The sequence below is a fragment of the Lynx rufus genome, unplaced genomic scaffold (assembly GCF_022079265.1).
Source record: "Lynx rufus isolate CCGP_SWC_20201006 ecotype Redwood Valley unplaced genomic scaffold, mLynRuf1.p SCAF_7, whole genome shotgun sequence".
Taxonomy (NCBI): domain Eukaryota; kingdom Metazoa; phylum Chordata; class Mammalia; order Carnivora; family Felidae; genus Lynx; species Lynx rufus.
Window position 1 is genome coordinate 99717455 of NW_025814889.1, and position 23436 is coordinate 99740890.

Genomic DNA, 23436 nt, shown 5'->3' on the forward strand with positions numbered 1-23436 from the left:
TCTTATTGTTAAGTAGCGAGTGTCATATATTCTATTCTGAATTCTATTCTAAAAATTCTGAAGTATTTTTAGGGGTTAAAAAATGTATAAGTGTGATCTTCTTCACAACGGTGTGAATATGCTTAACACCCCAGAATTGTACACTTATAAAAATGGTTACCTACCACATAGGGTTCTTAGAATGGCTTAAGGGCATGCAAAGTTCTCTACGGCTGGCACCTAATAAATGCCCTCAGAAGCGACCTGTTATTTTATCACTTCTTACAACCTTGTAATATATATCTTACTATTTCAACTTCTTTAACTTGTTATTTTAAACAAATTTTAGACTTATAAAAGTTACTAAAATAGTATAGAGAATCTTCTTATATCCCTCACCCTGCTTCCCCTATGTTAATACCTTATATAACTATGGTAAAGTTATCAAAAATGGAAATTATCATTGGCACAATGCTATTCACTGAAAAATAAGCCTTATTTAAATGTCACCAATTTCCCTACTAATGTCCTTTTTCTGGGCCAGCATCAATCCGGAATCCCACATCGCATTTCATCATCATGTCTCCTTGGTCTCCTGTGACTGTTCCTCAGTGTTCCCTATCTTTCATGACCTGGACACTTTTGAAGGGTACTTGTCAATCATTTTGTAGAAGGTCCCTCATGTCTCCAGCACACAGGAGACATGGTGCTGTGTCCCTTCTCAGTGCAGCCTATTAATTATGGTCTCAGTTTTCGGGGTGAAGATTCTAAGGCTCATAGGAGGGTACACAGCTGATGAGTGGTAAAACTCAGACGTAAAAACAGGAATTTGTTTTTGACTCTTTCTGCGTCTGTACAGGGTGGGGGCAGGAGACATTTGGAAGTGGATTTTGTGGAAGCCAGTGAGGAAGGCCAGTGCTAAACCCATGAATTAGGGCTCTGTTTTGCAGAGATTGGGTCACTATGAAAAGATCTCTAGCAAGGCAGGAAGATTGTTTTGTGGGGAGATTAACCTGACCACAGTATAAAATATGGATTGGAAAAGTACGGGGCTAGTGGCAAGTGAATCAGTAAGCCTTTATCCAATGAGACAGCCCAAATACGGGTGAGAAAGGGCGAGAGGCCCATGGGATTTCTCCAGGTATGGTCCAAGAAGCAGTGACAGCAGAACCATCACTGGGCTTTTTTTTTTTTCCTGAGAGAGAAAGAGTGTGGGAGTGGGGGAGAGGGGCAGAGGGAGAGAGAGACAGAGACAGAGAAAATCTCAAGCAAGCCCTATGCTCAGTGTGGAGCCCAACATGGAGCTCAATCCCACAACCCTGGGGTCATTACCTAAGCTGAAATCAAGAGTCAGACGCTCAACTGATTGAGCCACCCAGGCATCCCCATCACTGGGCTTCTTAATTTTATTTGATCATTTAAAAAAAAAAACAAACTTGGGGCTCCTGGGTGGCTCAGTCGGTTAAGTGTCCGACTTCAGTTCAGGTCATGATCTCACAGTTTCTGAGATGGAGCCCTGCGTCGAGCTCTGCACTGACAGCACAGGGCCCGCTTGAGATTCTCTCTCTCTCCCTCTCTAAGCCCCTCCCCTACTCTCACCCTCTCTCTCAGAATAAATAAACTTAAAAATAATTAATTAATTAAAAAACAAAACTCAGTTATTAGCTCACAGTTCTGGATGTCATAAGTCTGGTTTAGCTGGGTTCATTGCTTAGGGTCCCAGAACGCTAACACCAAGAGGTTAGCCAGGCTGAGTTCTAACCTGGAGGTTCTGAGGAAGAATCCACTCCCAAACCTCACTCAGATTGTTGGAAGAATTCAATTCCTTATGGTACTAGGGCTGAGTCCCTGTTTCATTGCTGGCTGTCGGTTAAAGAATACGGGGCTTTTTAAAAATGTAGACACTGGGGCCACGCAAGAGACCTCTGTTGAACCAGAATCTCTGAGCATGGGGCGCTAGTAATTACCTTTTAAACATGTTCTCCAGGTAATTCTTATGCACATTAAATGATTTAAATTACGAATATAAGAAAACAGAAGATTAGCTAAATCAAGAAGCAGTAAAGTGTTCTGTAGAAGGCCAGACAATGATTATTTTAAGCTTTTCCGGCCATACGGTCCCTGTCACCTAAACCAGCCACATAATTTGGGGGGCCCAGCGAAAACGGGAAATGCAGAGGCCCTTGTTCAAAAATTCTTAATGACCTCAAGATGGCCACCACAGAGCATTAAACCAAGCACCGGACGCTGGGAAGCCCAGGGCCCGGTGTGACTGCGCACCCCACACGCCCACGAAGCTAGCCCTCTCTGTAGCAACTCCTACTCCCCAGCTCTTCGTCGCTGCCCTTGGAATGCAGACGCAGCTGTAGACAACAAGAAGATGAACGGGCAGGTGGCGGCAGGGTTGACTCAAGGGCTGTACCTGAGCAAGTCTGCCCGCCACGGAGCTAGATTGTTAGCATGACGGAGGTGAAATGTTCACAACGCTAGTGAAAAGCTGATAAAGAGAATACAGAATAAAATGAAATTGCGTATGTGCTGAATAAGTACAATTTCACACAGGGGTTAGTTTAGCTGGGTCACTCTTGAAGTGAATTTTATTTATATTGATAGCCTTACTTAATGCAAGAGAAGGAACAGGTTGCACTGAATGGGGAAAGAAACAGGGGAGCTTAGACACCAAATAGAAAACATCCTGTAGTTCTGGATTTTTCTGACGCAAGCCTTGTTCCTGGCTGATCTATCATCTGCACACCATAATGCAGTTAAAATCTATTTCAAAGGAATCTGTGGTCTGTTGAATTCTACACGAGTATCCAAAAAAGTGAGGACACTGTGTGTTTGAGTCAGAAATCAGATTACAGCAATAACCTAAAGACGATTTAGAATTCCATTGAAATTGGAAAAAGAAATAGCAACTTCCACCTGGAAATACCTAATCAGCTTTTTTCCTGATGTAACAGCCCGACTACAGTGCTATGGGTGTTGTACGGTGTCTCGCTTCTTATGTCTCCTACCATGTAGCCCCTCAGGCCTTAGCCTCTCTCTCCACTAATAAAATATGAACCATGTTTAAAAACCAAGATAGTATATCTAAAAGTGATAACATTTACAAAAAGCCTATAGCTCAGATACATGGTAGGTGCTCAAAAAAATGTTTGCTATACTCGATTGATGAAATTATACAAAACCAAGAATTAAAAGAAAAACCCTATTAGTTCATCAGAGGAGGGGAAACAAATGCTGGCATGTTTTCCAGTCTTAATTGTTCTGGTGCCCGTGGCCATGACTGTTGGAGGAAAACATATGCAGCACAGCTGCAAATGCAAACCTGATTACCTCTAAATTAATAACATGTAACAGGCAACACTTGCAGCTGTGAGAGAGAGGAAGCCAAAGAGAACCCCAGTGCAATACGATCTTCCTAACATTTGTAACTGTTTGTTTTATTGTAAATATCTTTAACTAATTATAATAAAAATCTCTGAAGGGGGGGGGAAGCACAACAAAAGCAATAAAACTCACCGCTGCCATTTCCTTGCTCTTGACCAGCCACTTGGGATAATCATCATCTGAGGCCCGGCTGGTTTTCTTTCTTGAGCTGCTGGCTCTGAGGACCTTCCATTACCTAAAGGGATCACAAAAGGAAAGACTGCAAGGACCTCTTGGTGGTCAAGGAGCTAGCATTTCCAGTCTTTACACATCAAACACAGGAAGTTGGACAAGAAAAATCACAGCTGTGAGTTTCTGCTTAAAGTTTATTTTTCAAGAGCAAAACTAATGTACCATGTAACGGGGAGACTCGGGGAGCGGGGATGGGAAAACTTTGGGCAAAGCACACATATACTTCAGCAAGAGACAGCAGTTTTTTCAACGTGCACTAAGAGGAAGAAAAAGAAAGAAGTTTGTAGGTAACTTAGAGTCTGAACCATCTTGGGTTTGGCCTGAATGAAGGCTAACACCTAAGTTATGAAGATCCATTAGTACATTCATCAATAAGACTTTTGTTACATTCAGGTTCAAGTAATCCTGATGTTCACCACCCTGTGTAAGAACCTTTTAGGGATCTGAAAAACATCTAGAGTCCCCATGCTTGACCTAGAAGCTTTAACTCCATCTTTGTTGGGGAAGCAAGACCTGTTCTTATAAAATCAGGGAGGATTGAATACTAACTGATTTGGTAGAGACTCTAAATGCTATGGGATTGAGAAAGAGAAGAGGAGTGGGCAAAATATGACTGTAAGTAAATTATTTCACCTCTCTGGGTTCAGATCGCTCATCCAGAAAAAGGATATAATAATGCTTACCACATCGGGTTGTTGTACATGTACATGAATGAAAAAGTGTCTGGCATCTAATAGGCCTATAAGTGTTAGTTGAATCTGAATCTGCAGCAAATGTAGGGAGAGTCTGGTAGGGAGGATCATGGGTCTGTGAACATGGCAGCGAGGACCCCGGGCTCGGGGCAGAGAATTTGTATTGGGTTATACCATGAAATTCAAGGGCAGTGGCAATTGTACAGCCAGCAAGAGTGGTCTTTAGTTGATCATGAAGTCAGGAGAACTCACAGAGGCTGCCGGGTCTTCTTCTAACTCCTCATCTCCCTGGGGGCAGGTAAACCACATCCCCAGACTCCCTTGTAGATGGGTGTGGCCACGTGACTGAGAATCAGCCAACAAAAACTGGGTAGAAATAATGTGTTCCACTTCAAGACCCAGACCATAAAAACCTGTTACACGTCTCCTTCCTTACCCTTTTCCTCTTCCCGCTGACTTGAATGGCACCCCCAGAGTAACTTGAAATGGATGTGTTCGAGACGCCAGAACCCCTGTCTACCTAAGTCCCTCCAGCCTCATTGCATCCGAGACTATTACAGGAAAAAAAAAAAAGTCATTATGCTGACACTTTTAGGTCTTTTTGTTACCACGGTTAGAATAATAATCCTAATTAATCTAGTTAGAGAGCAGTATGATAAAAGCAGTGCTTTCACAAAATGGCATGCCTGGGACTAAAGAAGAAACAATAAAATAAGAACTACCACTTACTGATACCAGCAAATGCTTTACACGATCATCATCATCATCACTTACATAGTGCTTATTGTGTGTATCTCAGCACTTGATGTATATTGTGTATATTAACTAACTTTAATTCTCTGAACTCTGTTAGGTGGATACTACTATTATCCACATCATCCACACTTCACAGATGGATAAAACTGAGGCATAAAGTATTTAAATAATTTGCCCAAGATCCCATAACTGTAGATAAGATCTCATTTGGCTCTTCCAACAGCTAACTCTATGAGATAGGTATTATCACCCTCGTTTTGCAGATGAGAAACCGACACTGGAAAGGCCAGAGTATGTCTGAGGACACCATCAGGAAGATGGAGATGCTGTGCTCAGCACCCAAGAACTTTCGGAGCCTGTCCATTCACCCTCTCCCCCCAGAGAGTCAGGGAATCAGCTCGGAGTCTTCTTGAGAACTGAAGAGGCTAGAGGGAAGATTTTATTTACACCTTACTGCCAGAGCTAATTATTCAGTGGATTAATCTACCTCTCCTCTATCTTTCATTAGATTTAGTCCTTATTGCTGTTCAGTTAAATAAATAACAAGCTTGAATTGCTGGGCAAATCCCACACATGTTACACTGTCTGCGGGGTCCTGAGGCTTCTTTTTAGCTTTCTCCTAGGAGAAGGGCTATAACTGAGACCACAGGCAACAGATTAATAGAGTGATGGTTTGATTAACAAATCCTTAAAAGCTACTTTATAGTAAATTGCAAGTTTTTTTTTTTATTTGCCAGAAGATTGGTGCCAATGCCACAAAAGCATGTTGCAGCCAGGCAGGATGAAAATGCCCCCCACCCCAGCTGCCCTTCCAGGGGTGAACTGAGACCGTACGAGGCCAAGTGGGAAGTTTGTCTTCCACTCGCGTCTTTTTCTATACCTGCCTCTCCTCCTCAGCTGTCACTCTCTACCCCTATCCATGCCCTTTGTTCTGCATTGAAATCAGATGGACTCAGTCAGTCATTTTCAGTCACCCTGATTACACATGCAGTAACCTGTTACACAGAGTAACTGAATGCATTTCAACCCATTATTTCAATGGCATTTGTATTTTATAAGGCATTTATCTATGTCCAATTTAAGGGCAAAATCCATGGTTTGCTATGAACTGAATGTCATGTTTTCTCCTGACAGGTGAAGAACTAGTTACCTGAAAAGCCTCTGCCAGACTCTCCTAGTGACATTCATTCACTCATTCATTCATTCATTCATTCATTTATCTATCAGTGAGTTCACTTGGGGCAGAGACTTGTGTCCTACTCAGGTTTTTAACACAGACCTTATCAAAGTTCCTAGCAAGTAGGAAATATTCAATTAATGTTTGTTGAATAAATGAAATCATGAAATGTTGATTCCTTCAAGGATTATTCAATATTTATTTCATATGCATTGAATGAATAAATTAAAGGACAGATGACACAGTAGAATCCCACAATAGTGGTTTCTTGTTTCCCAAGTATTCTCAAATACACACATGCACACACACATGTTCAAATATACACAAATACCACAAGCAGATACACACACCATCACCACCATCGTCTACACCCAGTTTCCCAAGGATTGGCTCAGAAATAGCTACCAGGGACCACTGTTTGGGGCAAATGGTGACAAAAGCCACTAGTCCTTGTCACTAAATCCTTCAGAGGCAACCAAAATAGGACCCTCCCCCCCCCCACCGTTGCCCCCTTTACTGGTAGCAGAGAGGAGCTCATTCCTGTATCCCGCCAGGCCTCACGTCAGGCCAACTCAATTGCTGCTCAAGATTCTCAGGTGCAGATTTGGTGTTTTCACTGCACTGAAGTTCCCTCTAGTTAGTATGGAAAGTCTTGCTAACCCTTACTTCTGTCATCCTGAATTACATACTATTACCATCTCTCTTACCCTACCTCTGGTAATGGAGTCTCTAAAAAGATGCTATGAAACCCCACTGCTGTAGTATCCTTCACAGGAAAACTAATGATATCCTTCATCAATAAAAATAATGTGAGTAACAGATGGTACTTGTTGGCTTTACTAGGGGTAAGGCTTCATGTGCACCTCCTCGTTTAATCCTTCATATCGATCTTTGAGGTAGGCATTACTACTACACCCCTGTTACTATTATTTTCCCTTTTGCATACATGAGAAACTGAGTCATAGATGCATGAAATTGCCCAGGATCACACAATGGAGGAGTTGGGACTGAAACCCATGAACTCTAACGACAAAGTAAATGTTCTTACCAATATGGCAGTTATTCTGAACGTGCCAATCATCTGGATACCAGCGTGGATATTAGAAAGACCCTAGTTTGAATCCTGATGGTGCTACTATGTGTTTTGGGTAAGTTCCTTGACCCCTCTCTTTCCTCATCTATAAAGTTCAGATAACAATAACAATTTACAGTTTACTGGCACACTCAGAAGAGATATGGAACATGAGGCATCTTACCATGGAGTCTGGCACTGGGAATGGATCAATAACTGTTTCTTTTGTTTTTCACATCCCACAGTTTGTAGCCTTCATTCAATGACTATATGTCAGAGAAAAATATGTTCAATCCTCCATGTGTGTCCCCAAAATAGGAAAATAGATCATCTCGACGTGCTGGACACATCGATTGACTTAAAAAATAAAAACAGGGCACCTAGGTGGCTCAATTAGTTGAGTGTCTGACTTTGGCTCAGGTCATGATCTCACAGTTTGGCTCATGAGTCCAAGCCCCACATCGGGCTCACTGCTCTCAGCACAGAGTGTGCTTGGGATCCTCTGTCCCCCTCTCTCTGCTGCTCCCCCACTTATACTCTCTCAAAAATAATTAAAACATTAAAAAAATAAACAGAGCTAGAACAAATAATCCTAAAATTTGTATGGAATCAGAAAAGGCCCCAAATAGCCAAAGCAATCTTGAAAAAGAAAACCAAAGCAGGAGGCATCACAATCCTGGACTTCAAGCTATACTACAAAGCTGTAATCATCAAGACAGTATGGTACTGGCACAAGAACAGACACTCAGATCAATGGAGCGGAATAGAGAACCCAGAAATTGACCCACAAACGTATGACCAACTAATCTTTGACAAAGCAGGAAAGAATATCCAGTGGAATAAAGACAGTCTCTTCAGCAAGTGGTGCTTGGAAAACTGGACAGTGACATGCAGAAGAATGAACTTGGACCACTTTCTTACACCATACACAAAAATAAATTCAAAATGGATGAAAGACCTAAATGTAAGACAGGAAGCCATCAAAATCCTAGAGGAGAAAGCAGGCAAAAACCTCTTTGATCTTGGCCGCAGCAATGTCTTACTCAACACATCTCCGGAGGCAAGGGAAACAAAAGCAAAAATGAACTGCTGGGACTTCATCAAAATAAAAACTTCTGCACAGTGAAGGAAACAATCAGCAAAACTAAAAGGCAACCGACAAACTGGGAGAAGATATTTGCAAACGACATATCAGATAAAGGATTAGTATCCAAAATCTACAAAGAATTTATCAAACTCAACACCCAAAAAACAATCCAGTGAAGAAATGGGCAAAAGACATGAATAGACACTTCTCCAAAGAAGACATCCAGATGGCCAACCGACACATAAAAAAATGCTCCACATCACTCATCATCAGGGAAATACAAATCAAAACCACAATGAGATACCACCTTACACCTGTCAGAATGGCTAACATTAACAACTTGGGCAACAACAGATGTTGGCGAGGATGCAGAGAAAGAGGATCTCTTTTGCATTGCTGGTGGGAATGCAAACTGGTGCAGCCACTCTGGAAAACAGTATGGAGGTTCCTCAGAAAACTAAAAATAGAACTACCCTACGATCCAGCAATTATACTACTAGGCATTTATCCACAGGATACAGGTGTGCTGTTTCGAAGGGACACATGCACCCCCATGTTTATAGCAGCACTATCAACAATAGCCAAAGTATGGAAAGAGCCCAAATGTCCAGCGATGGATGAATGGATAAAGAAGATGTGGCATATATATGCAATGGAGTATTACTTGGCAATCAAAAAGTATGAAATCTTGCCATTTGCAACTACGTGGATGGAACTGGAGGGTATTATGCTAAGCGAAATTAGTCAGTCAGAAACAGACAAATATCATATGACTCCACTCATATGAGGACTTTAAGAGACAAAACAGATGAACATAAGGGAAGGGAAACAAAAATAATATAAAAACAGGAAGGGGGACAAAACATAAGAGACTCTTAAATATGGAGAACAAACAGAGGGTGGCTGGAGGGGTTGTGGGAGGGGGAATGGTCTAAATGGGTAAGGAGCATTAAGGAATCTACTCCTGAAATCATTATTGCACTATATGCTGACTAATTTGGATGTAAATTAAAAAAAAGTAAAATTAAAAAAAAAAACACTAAAAAATAAAATAAATAAAAACAAAAACAAATTTTTCTATCACGTTGGAAGCACAGGGCAAATAGTCGTTACCAGACATCTGCAGAAAAGCAGGGATGGAGCTGTGTGTTTGCCCTTCACAGAGAGCCCACCATGCTGGTTAACCACACCCCACTTGGAGGTTTTTATTCAACTGGGCACTCTTGTGCTTCTCAGCTAGAGTGAGGCACTCAGTGTGAGAATCATCAAAGCTATGGACTCCCCCAACAAAATGTATTGGCACATGATGTATCACAAGCTAATGATCTCAGACTCTTCACAGATATGGTCTAGAGTAGTAAATGTTTCCTGTCCACTTATTAAAGAGCCCAGAAATTTGGGGTAAGTGTGAAGTGACATAAAAGAGTTGCATCTATATAGAAGCAGAGTCGAGGAAGATTATGTCAGATAGTAAAATAATTAAAACAGTTGACACTTAATTCTTAGGTTTCATTAATTGTTTACCTAAAAGTAGAGGGTTTTTTTGTGTGTGTGTTGGGGGGGATTGTTTTGCTTACCCTGTTACCTCTAGGTTTTTAATCTAGCCTACACAGCCAACTGACCCAATTCTCAACATCATGTAGAAGTTTAGAAACAGTCAGGACTAACACTTGCTGAAATACAATATAGTTTCTTGGCTGAAATACAGATCACTTGTGAAACAGGAGTGAATTTCAAGTAAACAAATGCAAACAAAAATATCAGTCTATTCAAACCTCCCTTCCCTGACTGAGATTCTCATTTAACTAAATCGATATATAGCAGCACTCAACTGCATTAAGAACCATGGTTTGAAAAAAAAAATTCTATGATAGAAGGGTGATCACAAAATGTGTGTATTCACAATGTTTAATCCAATACCCAGCATATGGTAAGCACTCACTGACCAGTCACTACTTTAAAATACTTGTGAAAGTAGTAGAAAAGTAATATTAATAATAATAACAGGATTTATTCCTGTCTGCCAAGCACTAAAATACATTCATTTATATATATTTATAATTTCAAAATGAGCCCTATCTATGGATCAGGAATGATTTATCCCATTGTACAGATGAGAAAATAGGTCCAGTAAGCTCTCAAGGCTGCTGAGTGATTGAGCAGAGTTTTGGCTCTAGGCTTATCTAATCCCAAAGCTCATGTATGCCTTGCTTTGTGAGGCCAGGCGGTGCTGAGCAGGATTAACTGGGAGATCAGCAAGGTCAGGTGTGTCAAGACCGTGACCACCAGAAACTCACCCTGTGTGGACATCAAATGAGATCCAGTAACCATCTTGGCCTCCTTGTCCCCTTTTCTCATGCCTCCGCCATCACTCTTCTTTCTAGCTCCAGGAAAATCTGGCTGAAAGATGGAATACACTGGGTGGTGTGTTTGGGGGGCTGGAGGCAGGCCTTAAACGTGGCCACGGGTAACAGACATGTATGTTTGCTTGGTTAAAGTCAGAATGTCCTAGCAGAAGGGGTGTATGAGTTGGCAAAACCAGGAGGGCATTTCTCTGTCTGCTGAGTAGCATATGTTCACTTATACAAATTGCTATTCTTTGAAGTTCTTCTGCTGTGTTTACAGTTATGCCCCAGTCATTAGCCAACAGGGACTTGGGGAGTAGAGTGTTCTGGGAATACTTCCTGTCAGGTTTTTCCCAGCCTTTCTTTGGAATGCCTCTGCAATCCACTTTGCAACTCTGGGGGTGGTCCAATGTGCCCAAAGGGATTCTGCCTTGTATTACTCAAAAGGATTCCCAGCACTCAACCTCAAAAATAGCTCAGGGCCTAATAAGACCTCATTGAAATAGTCTCTGTTTTTGCGTAAAAACACAAGTCTGGCCTGGTCTCTACAAGTCATCCATAAAGAATTATTTTGCTACTTTTTAAATTATATGTCACTGTCGGGTACTAATTTGTATGCTTATTTTGGAAACTGCAAAATGAGACAGGCTACCAAGAGTCCTCTATCTGTGTGGGGAAGCCCTTAGCCACCCAGAAGAAACAGCAAAGGGACTTCGGTCTTGACAGTCAGACACTTGGTAGACTGGGATTAACACTCCTGAGCAAATGCTGCCCTGATTCCCTGGAAGAGCAGGAGGGACATAAGAAAGATAAAGTGATTTTCCAGGGCCACCCAGGAGGAAGCAACTAAGGGCAGGTCCTGTGTGGGGACCTCTGCTGAGGGCACTTTGCAATTATCACACATGCTGGGGTCACAAATGACACCTGGCCCAGGCCAGGCAGGCCTCTCAAAGCTCCTCAGTGGACAAGGGTATAAAATGAAAAAGCCAGACTCAACTCCAGGATCTCAAAGGCCCTGTGGTCACTGGAGGGACAAACCGAGACGGCCTTCACAGAGGACAAGGCAGCAGTCACACTGATAATAGCTTTGACTAAACGGTTAACACCAAGCATTCAGCGAACTGTCTAGACCTTCTAGGGAAAAAAGGTGAGGAGGCAAAGGTGAGTGGGTCATACCAAATGCCACTGTCAGTCCTGTCCATGCATTTATCTCCATGGTCAGGGGGCCTGGGGACATTTGGATTTCTTAACCATACCATAATACTCATGGAGACTGGATCAGCCCCTTTCCTGTTTGTGCCACCCATGTTTACCTCCCACCCGCAGGTTTCACACAGCCCCATTCTTTTCTCTGCCATTTGCGATTCTGATGCTCCATTGAACCCCATTTCCATCCCCAGCTACTTTCCTTCACTGGTGATGTGCTATTACACACTTTGCACATGCTCACCACCAGGGAAAGTGGAGCTGCTCCATTCCTAGAATCCTTAGCTTCTCAGGACCAGGTATTCCATGAGAGAGGCCTTCTAGAAAGCACCCTCATGTTAAGTGGTTGGATGTGCACTGATCATGTGGGAAGGAGTGGGCAGGAGTCAAAAAGGAAGGTCCCCATCCACATAGTAGGCAGATTGTTTAGATGTCAAATGCGGGGACCTTGGAGAGATGAGATTGCAGGCAGACCAAGGTGGGGGCGGAGAGAGGAGTACAGAATGCAACTCTTGGAAAGATGCTCACTTCTGGGCAACGTAACCACCTGCCATAAAGGGCACGGATGGAATCAGGTAAAAATGTGAGAGCCTCATTACTCTTCTAGGCTATTCACCCTTAATCTTCTCTCTGTAAGAGTTGGAATTTGCATCTGTGCTCAAAATCTTTCCCCTTTCTGCTTCCTGACAAAGCCTGTCTTGCTGTTTACATCTCTGCCCTCTCTGTAACTTGCACATTCCCTGGAAAACTAGTCATCCTAAGAACACGTCTTCCACACGCTCACACTTCCTCCCAATGGGAGATAGAGGGGGCCTCTTATGACAAGGAGGTGCCTCTCACACCTGAAGAGCAACATGGATTCCAAAGCCTTTGACCAACAGACTGAGGGAGGCAGCTCTGCTCTGAGGCTCTGCAGAGTCTCTAAAAGCAAATGAGACACAAAGCTAGGAGGAGAAGGTCAGGGTAGCTCCTCCTTCTGTGCTCCCACACTGAGCCTCAGCTCCATCCTGCCTTCACTTCCCGGGGCCCTGAGGATTTGGATGGGGCCCAGTAATTCCCCCAGAAATGAGGCAGGAGCTGGAAGAAACCAACCTAAGGGGTCTCATAGTAGTATCATTATTTCCAGAGCACCCACAGAGGTGGGATGCAGTCAGATGGGAGAAGCAGAGAAGGACAGGCTGCAGGCAGACCTTAGGAGAGCATCATTTCTGTGATATGGCAGAGACCCCCAAAATGCTTATTTAAAAAAAAGAGTGGGGGGAGAAGCAAGAGGGCCAGAAGAGGCTTTGATAAATTACTAAAAACTCAAATGAAAGCAAGGGATGGTGAGAACAGGGTGAAGGCAGAGTGGTGAATGGGTCAGGTCTTGAGTCCTCATAACCTTCTCTAGATTTTAGCTCCTTCCCACTTGTGTTCAATGCAGGTGCCCTCACCCCACTGGCTGGACAGACAGTCCTCCTAAGCCTTTGCTTGACACATGAATTATGTGTCTTCCTCAGATAAGGCCAAAGGTTCAGTCTTGGCAAGGTGGGGGGTTCTGGGATGACAAGATGTTCTCATTAATTCCCCAGGAAGTCATGCCTGTCATTGCAGTTGGGAGACAAGGCTTCCATTCCATTCCTTATAAAGACATGTTTTTTTCTTTAATAAATGCTACATGAAACTAGTCTTTATGTTTTTTCCCCTTGATCCACAACCCCATCATTCCATAAATAAAGTGATAACTCCAAAGCACACAGACTGCTTAGCAGGGTGGTCTGGGAAGAGAATCCGCAGACTGTGTGATGACCTCTGACACCACACTCTTCTCTGGAAAGCCATACTGGTCACACTGACACCACACTCTTCTCTGGAAAGCCATACTGGTCACACTGCTGCCCTCTGCCAAGCTCTTCTTTCCCCAGAAAAAGGTGTGCCCAGCTGTGCTTGGTCACCCCCATTCCTGATAAGTCTGAAGGGCTGGAAGTCGGCCTCCCACTGTGGAAGGAACAGGACTTCTGAGGTCTCCCAGATCTGTGTAATTGCCTTCTGATCTTGGGAACTTATTTAACTTCTATAAGCTTCTATTTTCTTATCAGAAAAGGGGAGATAACAATACCTACCTAGTAGCACTGTTAAGATAAAAGACCTGTCATAAAGTAAATGCAGGGAAAAAATAGAAACTACTATTGTTAGATTTTTATTATTTCCTCAATCATTACTCTGTCTGGTTACATTATTGAAGGTAAACACTTCTCACTAGAGTGTTCAGGTAATAGAGGATTTAGCTCAAATTAATTTCCTGCCTGAATCAAATCTTTCAGAAGTACCCATTTTCATTTCAGGCCATGGTGTAGAAAATCATTCTAGATCTTGGTAGGTGCATTCTTGCTCTAGGGAATAATTGGGCACTTGGGTCACAGAGTATCTTTTATCATTCTGGTCAGCGGGTCTCATTATACAGCTGGGCTTTCATCAGATAGGCATTGAAGAAGGTTGAGATGAAGGATTGGGCTGTCAAAACAACAACAAAACCCTACAAAGTAGCATGTCTTTTGTAGATTCCTTCTCTTTCCTAAAGGAAGGAGGAGGGAAAAGCACAGAATAAAGACAGATGGTTTTGAAAGTTGATGGAGGTTTTTGCTGTCTGTGCCTCCAGTGGATTGAAATAAAGAGGTCATGAGCTGGGGATGCTCTTTGGCATACGCTGGAGACAAGCTCTTCTTAGATGTTTTGCCTGAATAGACACAGGCTTCCCAGCAGGGAAAGAGGTATTTGGCATTGTATGTAAACATACTAGATGAACAGAAGAGACTGTATTTTGAACTATAGGTATAAGCTATAAACCCTTTCCTTTCCTGTCTCTCCCAATGCACAGAATTGACATAAAATCTCTCTCTTTTATTTGGGTATAAAATAGGTATAATGCATTAAGTACTAAAAAAGAAGCCCTAGGTTGGGTTAGTAACATACTTATTGATCGCTTTTACTAATCATGTACTGCTATACAAAGCAGTTTCACATATATTATTTTAATCTTCATAACAGCCTTATAGAACAGGTTTCATTATTCCCATTTTACAGGTAGGAAACTGAAGTTCAAGAACATTAGGTGATTTGCGCAAAGTCACACAGCTTATGAGAGGCAGAGCTAGGAGTAGAACCCAGGTCCTCCAAATTCAAAGCTTTGCCTTTTCATAAAAAGGAAATCGAGTCTAGAAGTAACTAATAATTGTAAAATATTATCGTTGAAAGGGAGCAACTGAAGACAAATCTTTAGGCAAAATCATTTGCTTAGTATCACACAGCTCATTAGCAGCAAAGCCAAGTCTAGAATCCAGGATTCTTTGTACTACTCTGCTGACCCTTGAAGGAACTCCTTAAAGAATAAGAAATTCTCGGGGCTTCTGGGTGGCTCAGTCAGTTGGGCATCTGACTTCAGTTTGGGTCATGATCTCACAGTTCGTGGGTTCAAGCCCCACGTTGGGCTTTGCTCTGACAGCACGGAGCCTGCTTGGGATTCTGTGTCTCTTTTTGTCTCTGCTCATTCTCCACTCATGTTCTCTCTTTCTCTCTCTTAAAACTAAATAAAATTTTAAAAAAGAATAAGAAGTTCTCAAGATATAATAAACTCTTGTTGAGCATGAATGAAAACCATTCATGTCTTCTCCTGTTTCCCTGATTAGGATCTTGTCATGGAAACTATTAATGGTGGTGGACATGAGGTCTCTAAAAGGGCTGGCTGCTGTAAAATCACCAAGCACCATTCTTTAGAGCTCCAGACTCCTCTGAGAAACTTAGATCTTTCTTGTATCTCTCTTATGTCTCTAGGACTCTGACACGAAGGCATGGAAAGTGACTACATTTGTTTTAAAAATCAAATGTAAAAAAGAACCAATTAAACATCATTACAACACTACCATATTTGAAAGAAAAATGTAAGATCTTAGAAGGAATTGTAGCAATATGTAAAAGACTACATGTTGATGTTTCTAAGCAACACCCCCCCACCCACCCCTGTCTGCCAGAGATCTGGCTTATATTTTCAGGTTCAGGGCAGTACGGCACATGAGCATGGTTTTCATAGGGCTTAAACACAAAGACAATAGAGTTAGATGCTTGAATGACAATCTTGGTCCCACTCTTTGCTGGCAAATGTCTTCAACTCCTAATCCTCAGTTTCTCAACTCCTAACTGGAGGGTGATAAGAACCATGGCTGAGAAGGCATCTGGGTGACTCAGTTGGGTAAGTGTCCGACTCTTGATTTCAGCTCAGGTCATGATTTCACAATTCGTGGCACTGAGCCCCCCATCGGGCTTCAAGGTAGTGCAGAGCCTGCTTAGGATTCTCTTTCTAACTCTCTCTCTGCCCCTCCCTGGCTCTCTCTCTCTCTCTTTCTCTCTCTCAAAGTAAATAAACTTAAAAAAAAAAAGAAGAAGAACCATGGTTGAAACTGCTAGTTCTCTTCCCCAAAATCATTCTTTCCCCTCTTTCTTGCTGAAAGAACTTTAGTGGGGATGGCAATGTGCCTTGAATGAATACATTTGTGGCCTTCCTTGCAACTTTGGATGGAAAATAAGATGTAAGTGAAAGTTGTCATATGGGGATTCCAAAATTTCTCTAAAAAGAAATACTTATCTGGAAGGTGTTCCTTTTGATCTGCTCCCCATTTCTCTTCTTGCCTAGAACCCAAATAATGTGTCTGGAACTTCAGCAACCGTCTTGGATCATGAGGATATAAGCCCTCTACCAACTGGGTGGTGGAAGAGAAAGAAAAAGGAGCCTGGTTCCATGATGGTCAAGAAATCACTATACCAGCCCCAACCACCCACCTCCAGATTTCTTTTATATAAAGGAGAAGTGAATCTTTAAATCTTAATGTGCTTATTTAGAGACACTTGTTGTATACAGTCAAATCTAATGCTGATCGAAGTATCTACATCAAAGACCTTTATACTAAATAAATAAGATAATTCATATAAAGCACGTAGTGTCGGGCCTGACATTTAGTAATTACCCAGTAAATGTTAGTTGCTGCTACTGCTATTACTAATGCTCCATTAACTATGATTAGTACTAGACCACCAATCGCATTGTCTTATCTTTCCCGTACTTCAGATGCAATTTTCTTGAGAGCAAACCTTATATTATATTTCCGTTTGTATCCCCCATAGGCCTGACAGCTAGGCCCTGCACGCAAATTTTCTTAAAGCCATCTTCGACTTCAGTTTATTTTTTAGCTAAATTAGCTGAGGAGAATCCAGCTTATCAATCATTGGTAACAAAACCTGGAGCAAAAAGTCCAATTTTTATATAGGTGTCTGTATTTCCCAATTCTCGTTTTAAAGTATGTATCGTCTTCTTTACATGTGAATTAGCTACCTGTTTCGTTGAGGTGTGTTGTTAACAAAACATTATCTTTATTTACCAAAAAAATGTGCAAAAAATCATGGCAAGTCTGCCTGTTGGACCCCAAAACCATCTGCCACACCCCTTCACCCATGTCTAGCAATCTCATGAGCACTAACTATGAGCACTAACTATGAACTTGGCATGAGGCTAAGCCTTTTATGTACCTTGTCTGAATCAACTGCTGATATCAGTCCTGTGGGAGAAAGTATGATTGCCTTCACCCCTTCCTGTAGTTTAGTATAATGAATGTCAGCTTTCCAAACTCAAGCCTAATTACAGAAGATGTTTCTTAAAAGATTTGAGCCTATAGAAAACTCACAGAAGTTTCCCTTTCTTCTGTATTTACATCCGTTTTTGGAGACTTATGTAGAGAAGAAACAGTTTTCAAAAGAGAGAAGGAGGCTTAATTCATTTCCTTTTTCCTCCAAAATAAACTCTATTTTTTAAAACTGAGGTTCATAATCACTTGTTAGAAACAAACCAAACCCTTAAGGGTCCGTAGGAACTTTACATCCTGAGTAAAAGGGAAATATTCATGATACTTGAGGAAAGCATGAATTGAGGAAGGCTTTAGAAAAATATCTTCCTTCCCCGTCCATTTTCTTGCAAGATCTCCTCGCTCCCCAGGCATGCCTGCGTCCACCCTTACAATTCACAGCCCTCCATTCCACACCTGGCTCTTTCCATATTTCTAATTCAGACACACTCTTTGTCTCTTGTGCCTTTTCTGCATGTTAGCTTCCATGCAATGACTTTGAAGTAAGAATACTGATTTTCTGTGTCAAGTTAAACGCATACAAATAAGCCGATACCCTGATTATGACACTGGCATCGTCATAAATTTGTTTGGGGGCACCAAGGACCAGCTGATCCTGCAAAAACTACTCTGCGGACCGATTTGACACAGACACGCCGTTCAACTCGATACTGTTTTGAAAAGCCACGTTGAAATCAAAGTGTTTTCCCAGGCTCTTGAAGTGCCCGGGTCAAGAATGCTGACAATCTGCTGTCAGAGAGCGGCTGTCAGCATCCTCCTATCAAGCCCTTCCAGTCATCACTTGCAGAAGGACAAGCAGGCAGCCCGCTGCCTTGTGACAAGCTCTGTGACTCCGGGAGGGAGCCAAGTGCTATGAATGAAGCCCTCTAAAAGGTCATTTTATGTAAGAGGAAATAATGGCGTCACCCAGGGCGCATACACAACTTTTTAATCAAAAACCTTTTTACTGGATGCTGAAGTAGTATACTTGTTAACGATCCCTCTTCTTTTCTCTCCCCAATCCTCTCACTAAAAGGTAGGATTCTGAAATCTCTAAGTTATCTGGTTTGGGTATTTAATGTCCTATGTTAGGTCAGACACTCTTACTTATGATTGAACTTGGGGCTATGTGGATTACACTCACCTAGTTCCCTAAAAGGGCAGCGACAAGCCTTGCCATTCTACCTATTAGGATTTCACGGATGCCCAAGGATCCATCACCCTCAGCAAACTTTTCAGGGAGTATTGCTTCTGACACCTACACGGCCAGGCTAGAAAAACCAGTCAGCTACCTCCTCAAGTAACTGTATAAACATTCAAATCACTTCAACATTCTCAGCTTCGCAGATAATTTCAAGACCTCAGGGGTGACTAGTAATACTGGAAACATTCCATGAATAGTTCAGAAGTCATATGATAAAATAAATTCCAAATAGCTTTTTAACCCAATGTCTAAATAAATGATTTTCAATAAATTAAATATGTACATAAAAATATATATGTATATACCTTTTGTGAATTTTCCTCTTGCTTAAGGTTTCTGTTAACCCATATGGATTATATTTGAAAGGTTTAAGTCACAACTCACTTTTTAAAATTGTGGAATTAAATTAAATGTTTATTTTCAATATCTATAAACTTCTTAAGATGGTCTATGTAATTTAAACAAAAATGTGTACTCTTGGGGGGAAAAGATATGACGTCCGAATCTTCAAGTGACAATCCACAAGAAGGACAACGCCTTGAATTTACATAAATTATCTTCCATACCTCACAAAGTAGTGGTACAGTGGGAAAAGCATTAATTAAGAATCAGGGAAATTGGGTGCCTGGGTGGCTCAGTGGTTAAACTCAGGTCATGATCTCACAGTTGGTGAGCTCAAGCCTGGCATCTCTCTCTGTTCCCTTTCCCCTCCCTCTCTCATTGCCCCTCAAAAAAAAAAAAAATCAGGGAACTGGATTCTAATCTGACATTGACTTTAACTGGCTGTGTGACCGTGGACAGGTCATTGACCCCTCTTAGCTTCATTTTTTCATCTGCAAAAAAGGGAAAGATTAAGGAGACTCTGTCTAAACTCCTAAAATTCCATTTTCCCCCCTGGTCTCAAACTCACCTCTCCTCTAGGAGAGGTATTATTGCCTACCACTGTATAGAAGGCAAATACAAAGGAGGGTCCACTAGCTATTGAGACAGCCATGCAGCTTCCAGTAGCTGCCGGGCACTTTTTCTAGGCGTCAGGATCTAACTAGAACTTCTGGCAATATTTACAATTATTGAATAGTGAGCCTCTGCCTTGTAGAAGGATCACATTCACTCTCACACAACTCATATATTGATATCGACCTTAAGAGTCTCCTTTGTTGGGGCGCCTGGGTGGTTCAGTCGGTTAAGCAGCCAACTTCTGCTCAGGTCATGATCTTGCAGTTTGTGAGTTCGAGCCCGGCATCGGGCTCTGTGCTGACAGCTCAGAGCCTGGAGCCTGCTTCAGATTCTGTGTCTCCCTCTCTCTCTCTCTCTGCCCCACCCCAACTCACACCCAGTCTCTCTCTATCTCCCTCCCTCTCTCTCTCAAAAATAATCATTAAAAAAAAAAAGAGTCTCCTTTGTTGTCACAAAGGGTACAGGGTTGTCACTAAGGGTACAGTTACTGAGACCTAGCCATTCCCTCCAGTGGTGGTGTTAGAACAGGGCAACAGGAAATTGCAGAGGGATCTGTCTCTACCACAGACCACTGCTTTGTAATACGAGTTCAGGCAGGGTGGGGCTAAACCTCAAAGCTCGGAGGAAGTTAAGTCTGCCCAGTACTGTTTCAGATGTCACATTCCACAACAAAAAACTGACCGACCTGCCTTCATTAGCCATGAAAGTTACCAGCAAGAAAAGTGAACCACACACACACACACACACACACACACACGTGCACATAAATAATGGGAATTACTTAGAAGGATCATTAAAGGTAGGTATGCGTTGACAACTGCAGCCAAGCTTTGTAGAAATGAGCATTTCTTCAACAGTGAAAAACTAGAAAGAGAATATACCTAAAACTATTACAAGTTTGGCTGCCTTGACTGTGATTAGTCACAAAGCCAGTCTGCTCTTTTGAGGTGATGAGTCAGCCCTGACGGAGTCAAGCTGCACTACTTGGTAGAATTTGCTACAGCAACGTTCAAAATAATTGCAAAATAACTGACCTGTGTGAACTATGAGCGTCGGGCGAGAGCCAGCGGAGGACAATGACATAATTAAAACGTTGGGCCTCCTCAAGAGTCATTTCCTGTTTCTTTCTGCACAACAGTCGAATACTCATTCATCAGGCTGTGTGGCCCTATGGGATGGCAGTCCATGTTTGCTCACTCTCTTATAAATGACTCTGGCAGGGTTTTGAGAGTATGCAACATAACCACATGGACTATTTTTCAAGTTTTCATTTCTGGAGTCTAAGCAAACATCAAATGCTTCAGGTAAATGCCCTGGCAGGGAATAAGCCACTTACACATCTACTCTATCTCAGAGCAGTTAATTGTGACCTATCAGGTAACAAACTGGACCTCCCTCTGTCCTCAGATGCTAACGATCTCTTCAAACTAAAGTCAGATTCAAAACAACCCTTCTCAGACCAAGGAGACCTGCCTACATCCCCAATCCACCCACATCCCTGAAATCTCCAAAGTCCTCTGGCCCCCACCTATGCCATCTTTGAGACCCAGACTCACTTTGTAGGCAATAAGGACCCAGGATCTAGAACACTCACACCATGACACTTGTTTGCCCTTCTATGTGGCAAGAGTTTCCAACAAGGTTCTGAAAAAGAAGCAAAGCAAGTAATAACACTTGTTCAATGGCCAGTGAGTTCATTCCTCAGGTTTTCCTCTGTCAATAATTCTGGATAGTCATAATATTATGTTCACATGATTCTTTTGACTCTAATGTAAGTATAAATTTGGCTCAAATTCTACAAAAAAAAACCTAAGAATTACTTGATGCTATTTTTTTTTAGTTGCAATAAACTTCTACTTCTTAAATCTAAATTATCTGGATTGGAAAACACATATGTGTATTATATATATATATATATATATATATATATATATATATATACATTTAATATCTATAGGTATAACAGATTTATAGATATAATATCTAATCTCTCTTAAAATGGTATCCAGATAGTAACAATGTTTTCTTTTGCATAAAACTTTGCTGTAAGTAAAGTGGTTAAGTGATGGCTCTGGGACTCGAACTCATGCAGATTTCACTTACACTTCATAGTGTGTCCATAATATCTCCTCAAGGGCAGGGCTACTATTCCGACTTAAAATGAGCAGACTAGGGCTCAGAAAGATGAAATGAGCTGCCTAATGTCACATGACTGAGCAGAGTCAGAACTAGAATCCACGTCCCTGCTCTTTTCAATATGATGAACACGTGAAGGTATTTATTGCAGCAATATTGATAATAGCATACAAACGGGAACTAATGGGGCACCTGGGTGGCTCAATTGGTTGAGCATCTGACTCTTGATTATGGCTCAGGTCATGATCTCATGGTTGGTGGGTTGAGCCCCAAGTCGGGCTACGCACTGACAGCATGGAACCTGCTTGGGATTCTTTCTCCCTTTCTCTCTGCCCCTCCCCCGCTCATGCAAGTGCACTCTCTCTCTCTCTCTTTCTCAAAATAAATAAATAAACTTTAAAAAGGAAAACAGGAACTCACTAGATGACAGTAGGAAAATTGATGAAATAATATATCAAAACAATGGGATACTATGTTGCCATATGACTTTAAATAATAATAATTAGGATGACAGTTACCATGCTTATTTGTTGAATGCTTACTTTGTGACAGGAATAGCAATAGCCCTTTATGTGAACCACCTAGTGTTGGGTTCACAACTCTGCGAGACAGGTACTATCATTGTCTGCATTTTACACATGAAAACTGAAGCTGAAATAAATTACTTGCCAAAGGGGACTCAACTAATAAGAACGAGATGATCTGATTCTAAAGCATGGTTTCTCAACTTTGGCACTATTGACATTTTGAGCTAAATAATTCTTTGTTGTGAAGGTGTGTCCTGAGCACTGTGAACACTGATACCCAACCAGTTGTGAAAACCAGAGGGTTTTGAAAACAGTTCTGGAAAACCACCAGTTGTGAACACCAAAAATGTCTCCAAATATTGTCAAATGTCTCCTGGGGAACGAAATCTCCCCAGGTTGAGAGCTTCCACTCTAAAGCATAGGCCTAACCATTATGTTATGTATATACATTTATAAATACACATATATATATACATACATATATAAATATGTGTATTCATACATTCTTCCTATATATCTTCATGCACAGACATAATCATAGATGGGGTTCCCTGAGAAATAGGTTCTGAGACTCTCAGATTTGATTGCAGGAGATTTTGGAGGGAAGAAGGGGAGGGGGGTCAGGGTTCCTGGGAACCTCAGCTGTGAGGGAACAAAGGAAACAAGATTGGGCAGAGGGGAAGTTGAACTGCAGTGCAAAATCACTGTTGAGACCGGCCCCAACAATTCTATAGGGGTGCACCCAGGTGGCTCAGTTGGCTGAGTGTCCAACTCTTGATTTCAGTTCAGGTCATGATCCCAGGGTCTCGGGATAGAGTCCCATGCTGAGAATGGAGCCTGCTTAACATTCCCTCTCTCTTTCCTCTCTCTCTCTCTCTCTCTCTCTCTCTCTCCCTCTGCCCCTCCCACCCTGTTCCTGCACACTCTCTCTCAAGAAAAAATTTTAAACATTAAAAGAATAAACACCAAAAACCAATTCTATAGGGAGCTATAGAATTTTCAGAGAAAATTGCCTTCAAGCTAATC